This window comes from Sus scrofa, unplaced genomic scaffold (genome assembly GCF_000003025.6).
Source record: "Sus scrofa isolate TJ Tabasco breed Duroc unplaced genomic scaffold, Sscrofa11.1 Contig1236, whole genome shotgun sequence".
NCBI lineage: Eukaryota > Metazoa > Chordata > Mammalia > Artiodactyla > Suidae > Sus > Sus scrofa.
This window is the reverse complement of record NW_018084845.1, coordinates 1-19,090: the sequence shown is the minus strand read 5'-3', so window position 1 is coordinate 19,090 and position 19,090 is coordinate 1. Positions and strand designations below refer to the sequence as shown.

At 47.9% G+C, this 19,090-nt stretch overlaps 1 long non-coding RNA gene across 1 annotated transcript; it reads right to left on the bottom strand.

Moving 5' to 3' along the window:
* Window positions 1-1,500: 1,500 nt before the first annotated feature.
* On the bottom strand, window positions 1,501-11,907 carry LOC110258103. Its single transcript, XR_002340984.1, has 3 exons — window positions 10,874-11,907; window positions 2,759-2,840; window positions 1,501-2,187 (listed from the first exon to the last, which is right to left on the bottom strand). It is a non-coding gene; the product is annotated as an uncharacterized LOC110258103 (long non-coding RNA).
* Between the last annotated feature and the right edge of the window lie 7,183 nt (window positions 11,908-19,090).

Below are 19,090 nucleotides of genomic sequence, written 5' to 3'. Positions count from 1 at the left end.
TATAGACAGGCAACCAGCCCCAGCTCATTAGCATAAATGGGTGTGCTTGGCTGTCTTAGGAAAAATTCAATATGCTCTGCTCACAGGGATCAAGAGCTTACTATGGTTTAAGAGCTGTGTGCCAAGGACCAGGTCCTCATGGATGTAGAACCCTGAACCTATTAACAAGTATCCTTACAACAGAGAAGACATGGGAATGGTCTGAGAGGAGGTCCTCCTGGATGAGAGGGGTCCTCCATCCAAGGACAGTGTCCTTCCAAGAGACACAGGAGAGAAACAGACAGAGAGGAGAAGCCACGGGAAGATGGAGGCAGAGATGGGAGGGAGGCAGCCACCAGCCCAGGGCCACCTAGAGCCCTCAGGCCCTAGAAAAAACAGGAAGGACCCTCCTCTGGAGGGAGCAAAGGGGATATAGGGGGCCTGTACCCCAAAATGTTGCCCCCAAAGCAGAGCCTCAATGAATAGACACAAGTACAATGGAGTATCAACCATAAAAAAAGAGTGAAATAATGCAGCAACACGGTTGGACCTACAGATTCTAACACTAAGTGAGGGCAGGCAGATACAAGACGACAAATAATATCAGACATCACATATCTGGACCTTAAAACATGGCACAAATGAACCTGTCTGCAGAACAGAAACCAACTCACAGACATGGAGCACAGACTTGTGGTGGCCGAGGGGGACAGAGTGCGCTAGGGGGTGGGGGTTTGGGGTCAGTAGCTGCAAACTGTGACATTGAGAATGCATAAGCAGAAGGTCCCCCTGTGGGGCAGTGGAAACGAATCTGACGGGGAACCATGAGGTTGCAGGTTTAATCCCTGGCCTTGCTCCGTGGGTTAAGAATCTGACATTGCCATGAGCTGGAGTATAGGTCGCAGAAGCAGCTCAGAACCCCTGTTGCTGTGGCTCTTGCACAGGCCAGTTGCTACAGCTCTGATTAGACCCCTGGCTTGGGAACCGCCATATGTCATGGGAGCAACACTTGAACAGGCAAAAAAAAAAAAAAAAAAAAAAAAAAAAAAAGACTGGATAAGCAATGAGGTTCAGCCGAACAGCACAGGGAATTCTATTCTGTCTCTTCAGATAAACCTTGATGGAAGAGAATGAGAAAGCAGCAGTGGGGCGTAACCAAAATGGAATATTACTCAACCACAAAAAAGAATGAAACCATCGCATTCACAGCCATGTGCATGAACCTAGAGATTCCCAATGGAAGTCAAGTCCATCAGAAAGAGAAGACAAACACCTCAGCCTATATGGAAACACACACACCCTGCTCTGACAAACCTGTAGGTTCATGAGCCCCCAGGTCAGCCTACACAAGACCTTATCCTTTCAGAGTCCAAGGCTTTGGGGAGCTGAGCACCCAGAAAACAGGGGTAGAGGTTACATACCTCCTTGTGTCATCAATGGAGTGTGGTCAGGGGTTTCCCTGTGGGGTCACCCGTCCCTCTGGGGGCTTCCCACTCGTGCCCAGAATTGTCCTCCTGCAGGAGGAGGAAGCAGGGTCCCTCAGGCATATGAACACGACACTGCTGGGTCCCAGAATCTGGCCTCACCCCTCCTGCCTCTCAGCTGGAGCAGAACCCAGTCAAGAAGGACTCACAGCCCCAGAGGAAACCGTCTGCAGACAGCATCTCAGGGACACAGGCAGGACGGTGCAGCCTCTTGAGCCAAGCCCAAGCCTCTGGAAGAAAGCTCCCTTCCAAGTAACAGCCAAGACCCAAAGCCAACAGCATTCAAGTGAGAGGCAGAGAACAAGATGAGCCTTGTCGTCACAGGAGGTGGGGAACTGGGGGAAGCTGGTGCAAAGGGACCCCCTCCAGTTAGAGGATGACCGAGTCCTAGGGGTGTGACGGCCAACAGGATACGTGTAACCTACACGGCTGGACACCTTAGAGCAAGTTTATTCAAAGTCAACCTTAAGAGTTCTCATCACAAGGAAAAAAGGGTTTTTTTTATGTCTTGAATCGTTTTCCAGGAAATGATGGATGTTCCCTAAAATTGTTCTAGCCATCATCTCACGATGTAAGTCACATGACCATGCTGGACACGTGAGGCTAACCCGGTGCTGTGTCTCTTCTACTGCAAACGTGGAAGAAAAGTGGGGGAATATGTTCACCAGTACTTTGCAGCTCTGCAGACTTGTGACTTTTCAGACCCAACAGGAGGCCTGAGGACCTGAAGGCAAACGGGGGTCAGGTGTATCTAGAAATATGGAGTCGCTCTGCTGTGTAACAGGCACTAAAACAGTGCAGGTGGTCAGTTCTATTCCAAACACCAACTCTAGAAAATGAGATGGGGGAGTTCCCCCCGTGGCTCAGTGATAAGGAACCTGACTAGGATGGTTGAGCATGTGAGTTTGATCCCTGGCCTCGCTCAGTGGGTTAAGGATCTGGCATTGCCGTGAGCTGAGGTGTAGGTCACACATGTGGTAGGATCTGGGGTGGCTGTGGTGTGGACTGGCAGCTGTCGCTCCAGTATGACCCCTGGTCTAGGAACTGCCATATGCCACAGGTGCAACTATTAAAAAGCAAAAAAAGAAAAGAAATATTAAGTCACAATGTTGTGTAGGAGGAACAAAACGAGTGCTGAAGGTCAATTTTGTCCTAGAAACACCCTCACAGCAGAAGAGAAGAGATCTGTGGTTCCCAGAGGCTGGAGGGGGAGGGGAAGATTCCACCGACTGGGTATCAGACACGTTGGTCCTGGGATGAAACGTACAGAACGAATGGCATCAGCACCAACACACCTTATGCACCAAGGGTGTTGAGAGCCAGTCCTGAGAGTTCTTATCACAAGGAGAAGAACGTTTTGCCTCTTTCACTTTGAATCTGTAGGAGAGGATGGAGGTTCCCTAAACTGACTGTGGACATCATTTCAGGATGCGAGTCCCATCTCTCGGCTGGACACCGCGATGAAACCGGATGAAGAGTAACTTAAATCTGATCTAGTGTTCAACACTTAAATCTAAAAACCGTAAGTTGATTAAATCTAAGAAATCAACCCTATGTTTGCTTAGATGCATGTCCTTCATATATTCATTTTTGGATTTTTTCTCTTTCTCCCTTTGTTTCTTGCCTGAGGTGGGCAGAGGCTTGAAGCGGGATCTCAGTTCCCAGACCATGGGTGGAACATGGGCCTCTGTGGTAAGAAGTGTCGGGTCTGAACCCGTAAACCACCCCCCACCCCAGGAACTCCCTTCTGGACGTATTCTTCCTGGAAAATCAACAGCTTCTACCTTTCCATCCAATTAGCCAGGAAGAAGAGCAGAAACGAAAGACATTGCTGCCTTGTTATTATAGTCTCATCTCTGTCTTTGGGGCAAGGATGATAAATACACATCACAAAGTAGGGAGAAAAGTGTGTCCACATCAGAACCCCAGAGATGGTGCACCTGCTGGTGAGAGAAGAAATCTCATGAGATGAACTCTGGATGAAGGACAGACAGGCCACTGGGAGGCCCTGAGCTGTGGCCACAAGCAGCAGAAGGGGGGAGGTTACTGGAAGAAAGAACCCCCAAGGCAAGGCTCATGTCCATCTAGATTGTTCTCTGAGGTTGCTGCCAAAATTCAGCCTCCATCTACCCTGTAGATGGATTTTGGGTGAAGGAGGGAAAAAAAATAACTTGATTTGCCAGGCAAATGGGGTCACAGAAGGCTGCTGCCCTCAAGACTGGGTCCCCCCTTTGGGAGAGATGAGGGGGTGGTTTTATATAGTTTGGGGAATATTAAATACAGCCACAAAGAAGGACCAGAGCAGATGCAAGCTTGCATTCCTCTCTAGAGCTGGTGTTTAAGGGCCCCAGGACTGGTGCTGGGGGTCCTCATCTCTGGCTCTCATTTGCTGGGGGTTTAGTTCTGCAGAAGAGCTCAAAGACATTGCTGTGTGTACCCCTTGAGGGGGAACCAAGACCTGCCCCCAGGAGGCCCTGATGTCCCCTGCTGGCCCCTCCATGATCAGCACCTGTGGGCTCCTGCCCTTTGGGGCTCAGGGAAGGGCCTGGAGGCTGAAGCACATTCCCTAAGAACAAGACATGGGGGACACCGAGAGGCCTGTGCTTTTCCCCATGGGAGTAGAGGCCAGAGGCCCAGGCCTTCAGGAAGCAGACACCAACTCAAGCACAGGTCAGTTACACCATCTCAGTTCTTCAGAGTCTAATCCTTACCCTTAGGCATCAGATACAGAAACAAAGAGCCATACAAATATGAAACTGTGTGAAATGTACATCAGAGACTCTGGGTCCTTCCAGTAGAAACTAGAGAAGGTGACAGAAATGGCAACATCAGGCTGGATGGATGGAGGAAGACCAGGAAGGGAAATATGATGACGAAGAATGTACAGAGAAGGCCACATTTCCTGGAGCCCCACCCCCCAAAAAATTAGGAAATGGAAAAAAGACATGAGTTATAGTTTTGAAAGCTCTACCATTTATTCAATCACGGAAGAAGAAACTGACCATATGATCCCATGACCCCACTCCTGGTCACACACCCAGAAAATATGAAAACCAACTCCAAAATATCCATGCACCCCCATGTTCATGGCAGAAGTATTCCCAAGAGCCAAGACCTGGAAACAACCTACATGTCCAACGACAGGGGAATGGATAAGAAGATGTGGTGCATATACGCAATAGGAGACCACTCGGCCATGACAAAGAATGAAATCGTGCCATTTGCAGCAACACAGATGGACTTGGAGGGCATTATCTTAAGTGACATGAGTCAGCCAGAGAAAGACAAATACTGTGTCACAGGACTCAAATATAGAATGTAGAAAATACAGCAGACAAGTAAATATGACCCAAAAGCACAAGACTCACAGATACAAAAAACTAGGGGTGACCAATTTGTGGGTGGGGGACATGGTGGAAGGGAGACGTACAAACTGCTATGTAGAAAATATATAAGCTGCAAGGAGACACTGCACAGCACAGGGAAGAGAGCCCCTATTTTACAATAAACGTAAAAGGAATATAATGTCAAGAAAAAGGCCCATCTTCCCAGGCTCTGTTAAGACTTCCCAGGTGGTTCTAGAAGCTGTTTCTGCAGCACAATTCCAACCTCCTTCCACACCCAGTAACTTGGTACCGGGTGGTAACTTGGAGCCACCACAATGGAGAACAGTGTGGGGGTTCCTTTAAAACCTGTAAGTAGGCATTCCCATGGTGACAGAGCAGAAACAACCTGGGCTAGGATCCACTAGGATGCATCTTGGATCCCTGGGCCCACGTAGTGGATGAAGGATCTGGGGTTGCCATGAGCTGTAGTGTATGTTGCAGATGTGGCTCAGATCGGGCATTACTGGGGCTGTGGCACACAACAGCAGCTGCAGCTCCAATTTGACCCCTAGCCTGGGAGCTTCCACAGCCTGCAGGTATGGCCCCAACAAAAAGCACAACAAAACATCAGACCTGAAAACAGAATGACCACATGATCCAGCAATCCCAAATCCTGGGCATCTATCCAGAGAAAACCGTAACCCAAAAAGGTACCTGCATGCCTATGGTCACAGCAGCACTATTCACCATAGACCAGACATGGAAACCACCTAAGTGCCCATCGACAGAGCATGAATTAAAAAGATGTGCTGCATACCCACAATGGAATATTACTCAGCCATAAAGGAGGATAAAATGATGCCATCTTCAGCAACATGGATGCACATACAGGTGATCATACTAAGAGATGTAGGTCAGAAAGGGAAAGACAAACACCAGCTGAGCTCACTGCCATGTGGAATCTCACATATGACACCAATGACCTTATTTAGAAAAAAGTCTCATAGAGAACGTATGGTTACCAAAGGAGAACTGCTGGGGCGGGGGGGGGAGATAAATGAGTTGTTTGGGACCAGCAACATACACACTAGTATAAATAAACTCCGTAAGCATCAAGGCTCTCCTGCACAGCCCAAGAAACTATATTCAATATCCCGTAATAACCTACATGAGGCAAGAATCTCAAAATGATACATGTATAACTGATACCCTCTGCCATACACCTGAAACAACATTGTGAATCAGCTACACCCCAATATAACAAACGCTTTTTTAAGAATAGAGGAGTTCCAAATGTGGGGCAATTGGATTGGCAGTGTCTCTGGAGCCTTGGGACGTGCGTTTGACACCCAGCCCACACAGTGGGTTAAGGATCCAGCACTGTGATAGAGGTTTCAACTGTGGCTCAGATCTGATTCCTGGCCCAGGAACTCCATATGCCTCGGGCAGTCAAAATAAGTAAACAACAATTTTAAAATTAAAAATTCTAACGTTTATTCAAATAATTTAAGATTTTAAAATTTACACAGTCAAAATCAGTTTAAAAAGTCATTTTAAAAAGTGAACACCTTCTGAACTGGATCTTTTTCACTGCCATCCTTACAGCCTTGTGAACCCTCCTGGCCAGGGCATCACCATGCAGGGCTGGGCTGTTCTCTTAGGAGGGGAGACAGCTGTGTGTTCTGCTTCCTAATTACTTTCTCTCCAATCCTGGCCACCCCAGCCCTGGGCCCTCACTGCCTCAAACAGGGGGACCACGCAGGGCATGAATAAGGCTCACATGCCCCACAGGAAATGCAGCATCGCCTCCAAATCAAGCTTTAAGGCCAGAGCCCCCTGGGCCCAGAGAGCCCATCCTGGGTGACACAGCTGTGGGGGGAGGAGGAATGACAAGGAGCTGCCAAGTGAGGCCCCGGGGGGGGGGGGCACAGGGACGTGCACAGAGGGACACACACAAAAACACACAGACCTAAGAACACAGTCACAAATGTATAAGCAGACCCACAGATGCAGGAATAGAAACACAAACAGCAATATAGACAGAATGTAAACATAGGCATCTAAAGACAGCAACAGATGCAGGGATATAGATACAAAAGTATAAACACAAGCAGACACACCTAAAAAGACATACGGATGCAGTATTGGACAGATCCATCACAGACACACACAGGTGCAAGAATAAATATAGTCAAACAGACAGGCAACCAGCCCCAGCTCATTAGCATAAACAGGTGAGTTTGGGTTTCTCAGGAAAAACCACAGATACTCTGCTCACAAGGATCAAGAACTTGCTATGGTTAAGAGCTGTGTGACAGGGACCAAGTCCTCCTGGATGAGGGGGCCCCTCCATCCAAGGACAGTGTTCTGAGAGACACAAGAGAAGCAGACCAAGAGGAGAAGCCACGTGAAGAAGGATGCAGAAAAGGGAGGCAGCCACCAGCCCAGGGCCACCTCGAGCCCCCAGAAGCTGGAAGAGGCAGGAAGGACCCTCCCCTGGAGCCTCTGGAGGGAGCACAGGGGATACAAGGGGCTTGCACCCCAAAATGTTGCCCCCAAAGCAGAGCGTCAATAAATAGACACACACACACAAGGGAATACCAGCCATAAAAAAAAGAGTGAAATACTGGCATTTGTAGCAACACGGTTGGACCTAGAGATTCTCATAAAAAGTGAAGGCAGATACAGGAAGACAAATACCATCGGAGATCACTTATATCTGGACCTTAAAACATGGCGCAAATGTCTACTTAAAAGAGACACATGCACCCGCATGTTCATTGCAGCACTATTCACAATAGCCAGGACATGGAAACAATCCAAATGTCCATCGACAGAGGATTGGATTCGGAAGATGTGGTATATATACACGATGGAATACTACTCAGCCATTAAAAAGGATGACATCATGCCATTTGCAGCAACATGGATGGAACTAGAGAATCTCATACTGAGTGAAATGAGCCAGAAAGACAAAGACAAATACCATATGACATCACTTATAACTGGAATCTAATATCCAGCACAAATGAACATCTCCTCAGAAAAGAAAATCAATCATGGACTTGGAGAAGAGACTTGTGGTTGCCTGATGGGAGGGGGAGGGAGTGGGAGGGATCGGGAGCTTGGGCTTATCAGTCACAACGTAGAATAGATTTACAAGGAGATCCCGCTGAATAGCATTGAGAACTATGTCTAGATACTCATGTTGCAACAGAAGAAATGGTGGGGGGAAAAACTGTAATTGTAATGTATACATGTAAGGATAACCTGACCCCCTTGCTGTACAGTGGGAAAATAAAATAAAATTTAATAAAAAAAAAAAAAAAAAAAAAAAAAAAAAAAAGAAAAGTAGCAGGATATAAGATTAACATTCAGAAGTCAGTTGCATTTCTGTATACCAGCAATGAAATATTAGAAAAGGAATACAAAAATATGATACCTTTTAAAATTGTACCTCACAAAATCAAATACCTCGGAATACACCTGACCAAGGAGGTAAAGGACCTATATGCCGAGAACTATAAAACTTTAATCAAAGAAATCAAAGAAGATGTAAAGAAATGGAAAGATATTCCATGTTCCTGGATTGGAAAAATCAATATTGTAAACATGGCCATACTACCCAAAGCAATCTACAGATTCAATGAAATCCCTATCAAATTACCCATGACATTTTTCACAGAACTAGAACAAACAATCCAAACATTTATATGGAACCACAAAAGACCCAGAATCGCCAAAGCAATCCTGAGAAACAAAAACCAAGCGGGAGGCATAACTCTCCCAGACTTCAAGAAATACTACAAAGCCACAGTCATCAAAACAGTGTGGTACTGGTACCAAAACAGACAGACAGACCAATGGAACAGAATAGAGACTCCGGAAATAAACCCTGACACCTATGGTCAATTAATCTTTGACAAGGGAGGCAAGAACATCAAATGGGAACAAGAAAGTCTATTCAGCAAGCATTGCTGGGAAACCTGGACAGCTGCATGCAAAGCAATGAAACTAGAACACGCCCTCACACCATGCACAAAAATAAACTCCAAATGGCTGAAAGACTTAAATATACGACAGGACACCATCAAACTCCTAGAAGAAAACATAGGCAAAACACTCTCTGACATCAACATGATGAATATTTTCTCAGGTCAGTCTCCCAAAGCAATAGAAATTAGAGCAAAAATAAACCCATGGGACCTCATCAAACTGAAAAGCTTTTGCACAGCAAAGGAAACCCAAAAGAAAACAAAAAGACAACTTACAGAATGGGAGAAAACAGTTTCAAATGATGCAACTGACAAGGGCTTAATCTCTAGAATATATAAACAACTTATACAACCCAACAGCAAAAAAACCAATCAATCAATGGAAAAATGGGCAAAAGACCTGAATAGACATTTCTCCAAAGAAGATATACAGATGGCCAACAAACACATGAAAAAATGCTCAACATCGCTGAGTATAAGAGAAATGCAAATCAAAACTACCATGAGATACCATCTCACACCAGTCAGAATGGCCATCATTAATAAATCCACAAATAACAAGTGCTGGAGGGCTGTGGAGAAAAGGGAACTCTCCTGCACTGCTGGTGGGAATGTAAACTGGTACAGCCACTATGGAGAACAGTTTGGAGATACCTTAGAAATCTATACATAGAACTTCCATATGACCCTGCAATCCCACTCTTGGGTATATATCCGGACAAAACTCTACTTAATAGAGACACATGCACCCGCAGGTTCATTGCAGCCCTATTCACAATAGCCAGGACATGGAAACAACCCAAATGTCCATCGACAGATGATTGGATTCGGAAGATGTGCTATATATACACAATGGAATACTACTCAGCCATAAAAAAGAACAACATAATGCCATTTGCAGCAACATGGATGGAACTAGAGAATCTCATCCTGAGTGAAATGAGCCAGAAAGACAAAGACAAATACCATATGATATCACTTATAACTGGAATCTAATATCCAGCACAAATGAACATCTCCTCAGAAAAGAAAGTCATGGACTTGGAGAAGAGACTTGTGGCTGCCTGATGGGAGGGGGAGGGAGTGGGAGGGATCGGGAGCTTGGGGTTATTGGATACAACTTGGAAGGGATTTACAATGAGATCCTGCTGAGTAGCATTGAGAATTGTGTCTTGATACTTATATTGCAACAGAACAAAGGGTGGAGGAAAAAATGTATACATGTAAGAGGAACTTGTTCCCCATGCTGTACAGCGGGGAAAAAAAATTAAATAAAACAAGAAAAAAAAAAAAAAAAAAAAAAAAAAAAAAAAACATGGCGCAAATGAACTTGTCTGCAGAACAGAAACCAACTCACAGACATGGAGCACAGACTTGTGGTTGCCGAGGGGGAGTGTGTGGGTTGGGGGGAGTTAGTTTGGGGTCAGTAGCTGCCAACTGTGACATTGAGAATGGAGAAGCAGGAGTTCCCCTCGTGACACAGTGGAAGCAAATCCGACTAGGAACTATGAGGTTGAGGGTTCAATCCCTAGCCTTGCTCAGTGGGTTAAGAATCTTGCATGGCTGTTAGCTGGGGTGTAGGTGGCACAGTCAGCTCCGATCCCATGTTGTAGTGGCTCTGGAATAGGCTTGTGGCTACAGTTCTCATTAGACCTCTAGCCTGGGAACTTCCGTATGTCCAGGGGGCAGCACCAGAAAAGGCAAAAAGCCAGAAAAAAAGACTGGATAAGCAATGAGGTCCTGCTGTCCAGCACAGGGAACTCTATCCAGTGGCTTCGGATAGAACTTGATGGAAGAGAATGAGAAAAAGCAGTGGGGCATAATTGCAACAGAGTATTACTCAACCATAAAAAAGAATGAAACCATGCCATTTGCAGCCACGTGGATGAACCTGGAGATTCCCAATGGAAGTCAAGTCCGTCAGAAAGAGAAGACAAACACCTCAGTATATATGGAAGCACACACATCCTATTCTGACAATCCTGTAGGTTAATGAGCCTCCAGGTCAGCCTACACAAGACTTTATCCCTTCAGAGTCCAAGGCTTTGGGGAGCTGAGTGCCCAGAAAATAGGGGTAGAGGCTACATACCTCCTTCTTGTGTTGTCAGGAAGTGTGGACAGGGGTTTCCCTTGTGGGGTCACCCGTCCCCTCTGGGGGCTTCCAACTCGTGCCCAGAATTGTCCTCCTGCAGGAGGAGGAAGCAGGGTCCCTCACGCATATGAACACGACACTGCTCATTCCCTCACTCTGGCCTCACCCCTCCTCCCTCTCAGCTGGAGCAGAAACCAGTCAAGAAGGACCCTCAGCCCCAGAGGAAACCATCTGCTGACAGTGTCTCAGGGACAGAAGCAGGACAGCGCAGCCTCCTGAGCCAAGCCCAAGCCTCTGGAAGAAAGCTCCCTTCCAAGTAACAGCCAAGACCAAAAGCCAACACCATTCAAGTGAGAGGCAGAGAAGAAGATGAGCCTTGTGGTCACGGGAGGCGGGGGAACTGGGGGAAGTTGGTGCAAAGGGACCCCTCCAGTTAGAGGATGACTCAGTCCTAGGGGTGTGACGGCCAACAGGGTACATTTAACCTACACGGCCGGACACTGTAGAGCAGGTTTATTCAAGGTCAACCTTAAAAGTTCTCATCACAATGGGAAAGTTTTTTTTCCTCAGTGTTGAATTGGGTTTCGCCAGGATATGATGGACGTTCCCTAAAATCGTTCTAGCCGTCATCTCACGATGTAAGTCACATGGCCATGCTGGACACGTGAGGCTAACCCGGTGCTGTGTCTCTTCTACTGCAAACGTGGAAGAACAGTGGGGGAATGTATTCACCAGTACTTTGCAGCTCTGCAGACTCGTGTGATTTTTCTGAGCCAACAGGAGGCCTGAGGGCCTGAAGGCAAATGGGGGGGTCAGGTGTGTGTAGAAATAGGGAGTCGCTCTGCTGTGTAACAGGCACTAAAACAGTGCAGGTGGTCAGTTCTATTCCAGACACCAACTCGTAGAAAATGAGATGGGGGAGTTCCCCTTGTGGCTGAATGATAAGGAACCTGACGAGGATCCGTGAGGATGTGGGTTTGATCCCCAGCCTCACTCAGTGGGTTAAGGATCTGGCATTGCCGAGAGCTGTGGTGTAGGTCACACATGTGGTGGGATCTGGGGTGGCTGTGGTGTAGCCTGGCAGCTGTGACTTTTACCCCTCGTCTGGCAACCTCCATATGCCGCAGGTGTGGCTGCAAAAAAGCCAAAAAAGGAAGAAAAAAGAGTAAGTAGTCTCAAGTCACCATGTTGTGTAGTAGGAACGAAACAAGTGCTGAAGGTCAATTTTGTTCCAAAAACACCCTCACAGAGAAAGAGATGAGATCTGTGGTTCCCAGAGGCTGCAGGGGAGAAGGTACCAGCTTTCAGGTATGAAATAAACTAGTCCTGGGCAAACTGTACATGATCAATGCCATTAACACCCACACACACGACACACCGAATTAACAAAAGCACAGAATTAAACCCAGACACCTAAGGTCAATGTGTTTGACAAACGAGGCAAGAACATAAAATGGGAAAAAGACAGGCTTTTCAGCAAACATTGTTGGGAAACCGGGACAGCTACGTGCAAATCAATGAAACCAGAACCTCCCCTCACGCCACGCACAAGCAGCTCAACATGGATGCAAGACTTAAATGTAAGACAAGACACCGCCCAATTCCTGGAAGAGAACACAGGCAAAACATTCTGACATCAACCTTACAAATGTTTTCTCAGGTCAGTCTCCCAAAGAAACAGACATAAAAGTTGAAATAAACCAATGGGACCTCATCAAACAGACAAGATCTTGCACAGCAAAGGAAACCAAAAAGAAACCTTACACAATGGGAGAAAATCCTTTCAAATGATGCAACTGACAAGAGCCTAATCTCCACAATACACAAGCACCTTATACAACAGCAAAAAAGCCAACAACGGAATGGAAAAACGGGCAAGAGACCACAATAGACATTTCTCCAGGGAAGACAGACGGATGGCCAACAAGCACATGAAAACACCCTCCACATCCCTGAGGAGTAGAGAAATGCCAACCAACACGACCACGAGATACTACCTCGCACCAGTCAGAATGCCCATCATTCAGAAGCCCACAAATAGCAAGTGCTGGAGGGGGTGTGGAGAAAAGGGACCCCTCCTGCACTGCTGGTGGGAATGGACGCTGGTACAACCACTGTAGAGAACAACAGTATGGAGGTACCTCAGAAATCTATACACACAACTACCATATGACCCAGCAGTCCCCCTCTTGGGCATTTATCTGGACAAAACTGTCCTTGAAAAAGACACCTGCACCTGCATGTTCATTGCAGCTCTATTCCCGATAGCCAAGACATGCAAACAACCCAAATGTCCATCAACACATGATTGGATTAGGAAGATGTGGTATACTCAATGGAATACTACTCAGCCATGAAAATGAACAAAACAATGCCATTTGCAGAAACATGGATGGAACTAGAGACTCTCATCCAGAGTGAAGTCAGAAAGACAAAGAAATAGCATATGATGTCACATATCTGATATCTACTATATGGCACAATTGGACCTTTCCACAGACAAGAAAATCGTGGACTAGGAGAACAGACTTGTGGTTGCCCGGTGGGGTGTTTGGGGAGCTTGGGGTTCTTGGATGCAAACTATTGCCTTTTAATGGATGAGCAATCAGGTCCTGCTGTGGAGCACTGAGAACTGTGTCTCGTCACTTACGACGGAGCCTGAGCATGGGAGAAATGAGAACGGGTACATGTATGTGTAACTGGGTCACCGTGCTGTACAGTAGAAAAAATATTCTATTCGGAAAATAGTGTTTTTTTTTTTAATCCTAAGAGTTCTTACCACAGGGAGAATTTTTTTTTCCTCTTTCTGTGTCTACAGGAGATGACGGAGCTTCACTACATTTAGTGTGGATGTCATTTCGGGAGGAAAGTCACTTCACTCTGCTGGACATCTCAGTGAAAGCAGACGAAAAGTTAAACCTCATCGGATAATCAAACATTAAAATCTCAAAACTATCATTCAATCTAAAACCATCAATCCTGTATTTGCTTAGAGGGATTTTTTCCCATGTATTCTTTTTTGGATATTTCCTTTTTCTTGTTTTTTGCCTGTGGTGTGCAGAGGACTGATGTGGGGTCTCTGCTCCCAGGCCAGGGATTGAATATGGGCCACAGATGTGAACGCACCGAGTCTGAACCCCTAGACCAACAGGGAACTCCCTTCTGGACACACTCTTCCTGGAGAATTAATAGCTTCTACCTTTCCATCCAATTAGCCAGGAAGAACTGCAGAAATGAAAGCCGTTTCTGGCTTGTTATTATATTCTAGCCTTTGGGACAAGGACCATACATACACATCACCAAGTAGGGAGAAAGTGTGTTCACGTCAGAACCCCAGAGATAGTGCATCTGTGGGTGAGAGAAGAAATCTCATGACATGAACTCTGGATAAAGGACAGACAGGCGAGTGGGAGGCCCTGAGCTGTGGCTACAAACAGTACAAGGGGGGATGTTTCTGGGAGAAAGAAACCCCAAGGCTAAGGCTCATGTCCATCTAGATTGTTCTCTGAGGGTGCTGTCGAAACTCAGCCTCCGTCTACCGTGGAGATGGAGTTTTGGGGGAAGGAGGAAAAAAATTACTTAAACTGCTTTGCCAGGCAAAGGTGGTCACAGCAGGCTGCTGCCCTAAAGACTGGGTCCCCCTTTGGGAGAGATGAGGAAGGGGTGGTTTTACAGTTTGGGAAGTAGAAAATACAGCCCCAGAGAAGGTGCAGGGTGGGTGCAAGCTTGCACTCTTCTCCAGAGCTGGTGTTTAGGGGCCGCAGGACAGGTCCTGGGGGTCCTCCTCTCTGGCTGTCATTAGTTGGGGGTTTAGTTCTGCACAAGAGCTCAAAGACCTCACTGAGTGTATCACCTGAGGAACAAGGTCCTGCCCCAGGAGGCACTGAGGTCCCCTGACGGCCCCTCCCTGGTCTATGCACCCCCTCCCTTCCCTGATCAACACCTGCCCGCACCTGCCTTTGGGGCTCAGGGAAGGGCCTGGAGGATGAAGCTTACTTCCTAAAAAACCAGGCATGGAGGGGGGCACAGGCAGGCCTGTGCTTTTCCCTGTGGGAGCACAGACCCGAGGCCCCGGCCCTCAGGAAGCAGTCACTGTGTCAAGCACAGGCTAGTTCCATCATCTGGGTTCTTCACCAAATTTCATCCCCACACTTTGGGATCAGATGCAGAAATGCAGAGGGGCAGACAAATGTGCAACTGTATCAAATCCCAACATGTGAGACTCCAGGTCCTAACTACAGACACTCGAGAAGGTGACAGAGGTGGAAACATCGGGAAGGACGGACGAGAAGAGCAGGAAGGGAAACGTGACGACGAAGAAGGTACAGGGGTGGCCCCATTTCACGGAGCACCCCCCAAAATTAGGCAACGCTAACTAGAAAAGGAGGTGATTATTTTCAGTTTGAATGCAGTACCATTAATTCCACCAAGAAAGGGAAAACTGACCCCATGATCTAGTAACCTCACGCCTGGACACACATCCAGAAAATACACACACTATCAAAAAGATCCATGCACCCCTAAGTTGACAGCAGCACTATTCCCAAGAGCCAAGACCTGCAACAATCTAAATGTCCAACGATAGAGGAGTGGTTAAAGGAGACACGGTGCATATGCACAAGGGAACACTACTCAGCCAAGACAATGAATGCACTTGCAGCAGCAGGGAAGGACGTGGAGGGCATTATATTAAGTGACATGAGTCAGCCAAAAACAAAGACAAATACTGTATCAGAGCACTTAAATATGGAATGTGAAAAAAACACAACAGACGAGTGAGTATGACCCAAAAGCACCAGACTCACAGATACAGAAAGTAGGGGTGACCCATTGGGGGTTGGGGAAATAGGGGGAAGGGAGTGAGAGGTACAAACTGCTATGTTTAAAATATACATGTTGCAAAGGGGATCCTGTACAGCACAGGGAAGAGAGCCAATATTTTACACAAAACGTAAATGGAACATAACGTCCAACAAGAAAAGGCCCATCTTCCCAGGCTCTGCACAGCCGTGCTGGCCGGGGCTAGAAGCTGGTTCTGCAGCACAGCTCCAACCTCCTTCCACACCCGTGTCTACTCACTGCTCCAGGGTCGCCAGGACCCAGGCCACCACATGACCAAGGCGGGTACCCTCAAACCTACTGGGGGGGGGCCTCTAGGGCCATTCCCTCTCCCTCTCCCTTCCCCAGATTCTGCTGCTGCTGCCCTCCTAGTAGCTCACATCTCTCCCCAGCCCCATTATTCACTGATCCTTCCTTCATCCCCAACAAGCTCACAAAATCAAACCCCATACCATTCCCTCAGCTTGGTGCCCACAGCATTACTCAGGCAAATACATCCCCTAAACTCCTCAGGCACCTCTGCCAGACCCGAGGGACTTAAATGGTGTATCAGGGCCTGCAGAGCAGCTGAACCAATATAATGTTTGAAAGCAGAGGGAGAGACAGACTCATTTTAAGGAATCGTCTCATGCAGTTGTGAAGGATGGCAGGTCCAGAGGTTGCAGGCAGCCTGGCAGGCTGGAGGCCCAGGGATCAGGCAATGCTGTAGCGTGAAGCCGACATCTGTCTGGAGGCAGAATTCCCCCTCCCTCAGGGACCTCAGTCTTTTCCCTCTAAAGGTCCTCACCTGATTAGGTACCGACCACCCACTCAGGACTCGAATGATTCTTTGTTCTTTTGTTTGCTTTTTAGGGTCCCAACCTCAGCACGTGGATGTTCCTGGGCCAGGCGTCAAGTCAGAGCTGCAGTTGCCTACCTACACGACAGCCACTGGCAACACAGAATCTGAGCCACATGCTCTAACTATACCTCACCTTGTGGCAATGCTGGATCCTTAAGCCCTCATCAAAGTCAGTGACTGACCCTGCATCTTCTCTGACACTTTGTCAAGGTCTTCTACCTCTGAGCCACAAAGGGATCGCCGTACTTTTAGACTCTGCATATGGGTGATGATGATGTAAGGAAGTGCCTTTCTCTGACTTATCTCACCCAACACCATACCTCCAGGTCCTGGTTGGATGGAGGGAGCTGAGAGGGTCTCCACCTCTCTCTCCAGGAGGCTGGTATAAGACCCTGGGACATCCTGACCTCAGGCATCTGGTCTCCAGGGCTGGGGGAGGGTGGGTTCCTGTGGTGGTAACCTGGGTGGTTTGTGGTCATTTATTGTCACAAGCCCACGAAACCCCTTTATGGAGCAAAGACAACCAATCACTACGTCCGTGAGAATCAAAAATGCAAACTTACGTTGTAGAAACACATCTGTCAGGAGACACCAGCGACATGTATTTATTTACAGGGACTAAGAGCTTCAGCCGTGCAAAAGCAAAGAGTCCAACCTGAGACAGTTGAGTCCCCAGTGCTGTCACCTTTCCCGTGTCAGACACAAGTCACAAAACACTGTCCCAGGATGAACCAGAGGGAGGTCGCTGCCACCATCCCTAAAGCGTGCTCCACATCCGTGCCCACACTGCACCAGCCACCCTGTCTTGGTCAGCAGGACACGGGAGGCTACTTCTCCTTTTCTAACAGCCATGAAAACCACCGAGGGTTTTAAGCAGGTATGGACACGCCTTGATTGGTGTTCTAGAGAATTCACTGATTAGCGAGAACAATGGGTTACAGGGAAAAGGGTGAGATCTCGGAAGTCTGCCAGGAGGAGGTGTTTGAAAAGGGTAAACATGTTTACTTGTTCAAACAAAAAGTCGTCCTAGCTCACATTGCTTCTGACACCCACTGTGGGGCATTTCCACCCCAAGGAATCCTCCAGTTCCCTTTGGACCCCAGCTGGGTGTCCTCCAGTTCAATTAACCTCAGAAAGCACCCTGAGTTGGTCGGAATGCCCACATGAGATCCCCCAACCCCACCATCACCAGCAAACACAGGCCCCCACACTTCTGTCCAACATGCCCACAGATGGAGGGTCCCCATGTCCTCCCCAAAGAACTCAGGAAACACCTGACTTACCTGTTGCTCATCACAGGGGAAGAGCCAGAGGGGGAGGGGAGGGTGGGAGTGGGTCCCACATGCAGGAGCTTCTGTCTCCTTGGACTTGGCGGGGCTGCACCCTCCCAACCGTGGGCTCCCCAACCCACAAGCTCTCTGGACCCCCTTTTTTGGGGAGGGTCCACTAGGCAGGCCTGATTAAAGGTTGACCCCTCAGCAAGTCTGGAGGTTTGGGATGGAGCTAAAGAGCCAGTACTTTCATCCCCTGGGTGGTTCCTCTGGCACCAGCCCACCTCATTAGCATAAACGGGTGAGCCTGGGTTTCTCAGGAAAAACTCAAGATGCTGTGCTCACAGGGATCAAGAACTGGCTGTGGTTGAGCAAGCTGTGTGCCAGGGACCAGGTCCTCCTGGATGAGGAGGGGCCCTCAACCTACTAATGAGTATCCCTGTAACAAAGAAGACACACAGGAGAAACCACAGGAAGGTCTGAGAGGAGGTCCTCCTGGATGAGGGGGCCCTCCATCCAAGGACAGTGTCCTCCTAAGAGACACAAGAGGAGACACACAGAGAAGCCACGGGAAGATGGAGGCAGACATGGGAGGGAGGCGGCCACCAGCCCAGGGCCACCTGGAGCCCCCAGAAGCTGGAAGAGGCAGGAAGGACCCTCCCCTGGAGCCTCTGGAGGGAGCACAGGGGATATAGGGGCCCTGCACCCCAAAATGCTGCCCCTGAAGCCGAGCATCACTAAATATACACACACACAATGGAATATCAGGCATAAAATAGAGTGAAATAATGGCATTTGCCAAAGACGGTTGGACCCAGAGATTCCCATACTGAGTGAAGGCAGATACACGAAGACAAATACCATCGGAGATCCCTTATATCTGGAACTTAAAACATGGCAGAAATGTACCTGTCTACAGAACAGAAACCAACTCACAGACGTGGAGCACGGATTTGTGGTGGCTTGAGGGGGAGGGAGTAGGTTGAGGGAGAGAGAGGTTAGTTTGGGGTTGGTAGATGCAAATGGCACCGAGAATGGATAAGCAGGAGTTGCCCTTGTGACACAGTGGAAACGAATCCAACCAGTAACCAAGAGGGAGCGGGTTCAATCCATGGCCTTGCTCAGTGGGGTTAAGGATCTGACATTGCTGGGAGCTGGATGGTAGGTCACAGATGTGCCTGAAACCCAGCACTGCGTGGCTGGGTTGTAGGCCAGCAGCTGTAGCTTCTATGACCCCTAGCTGGAACCTCCAAAGGCTTGGAG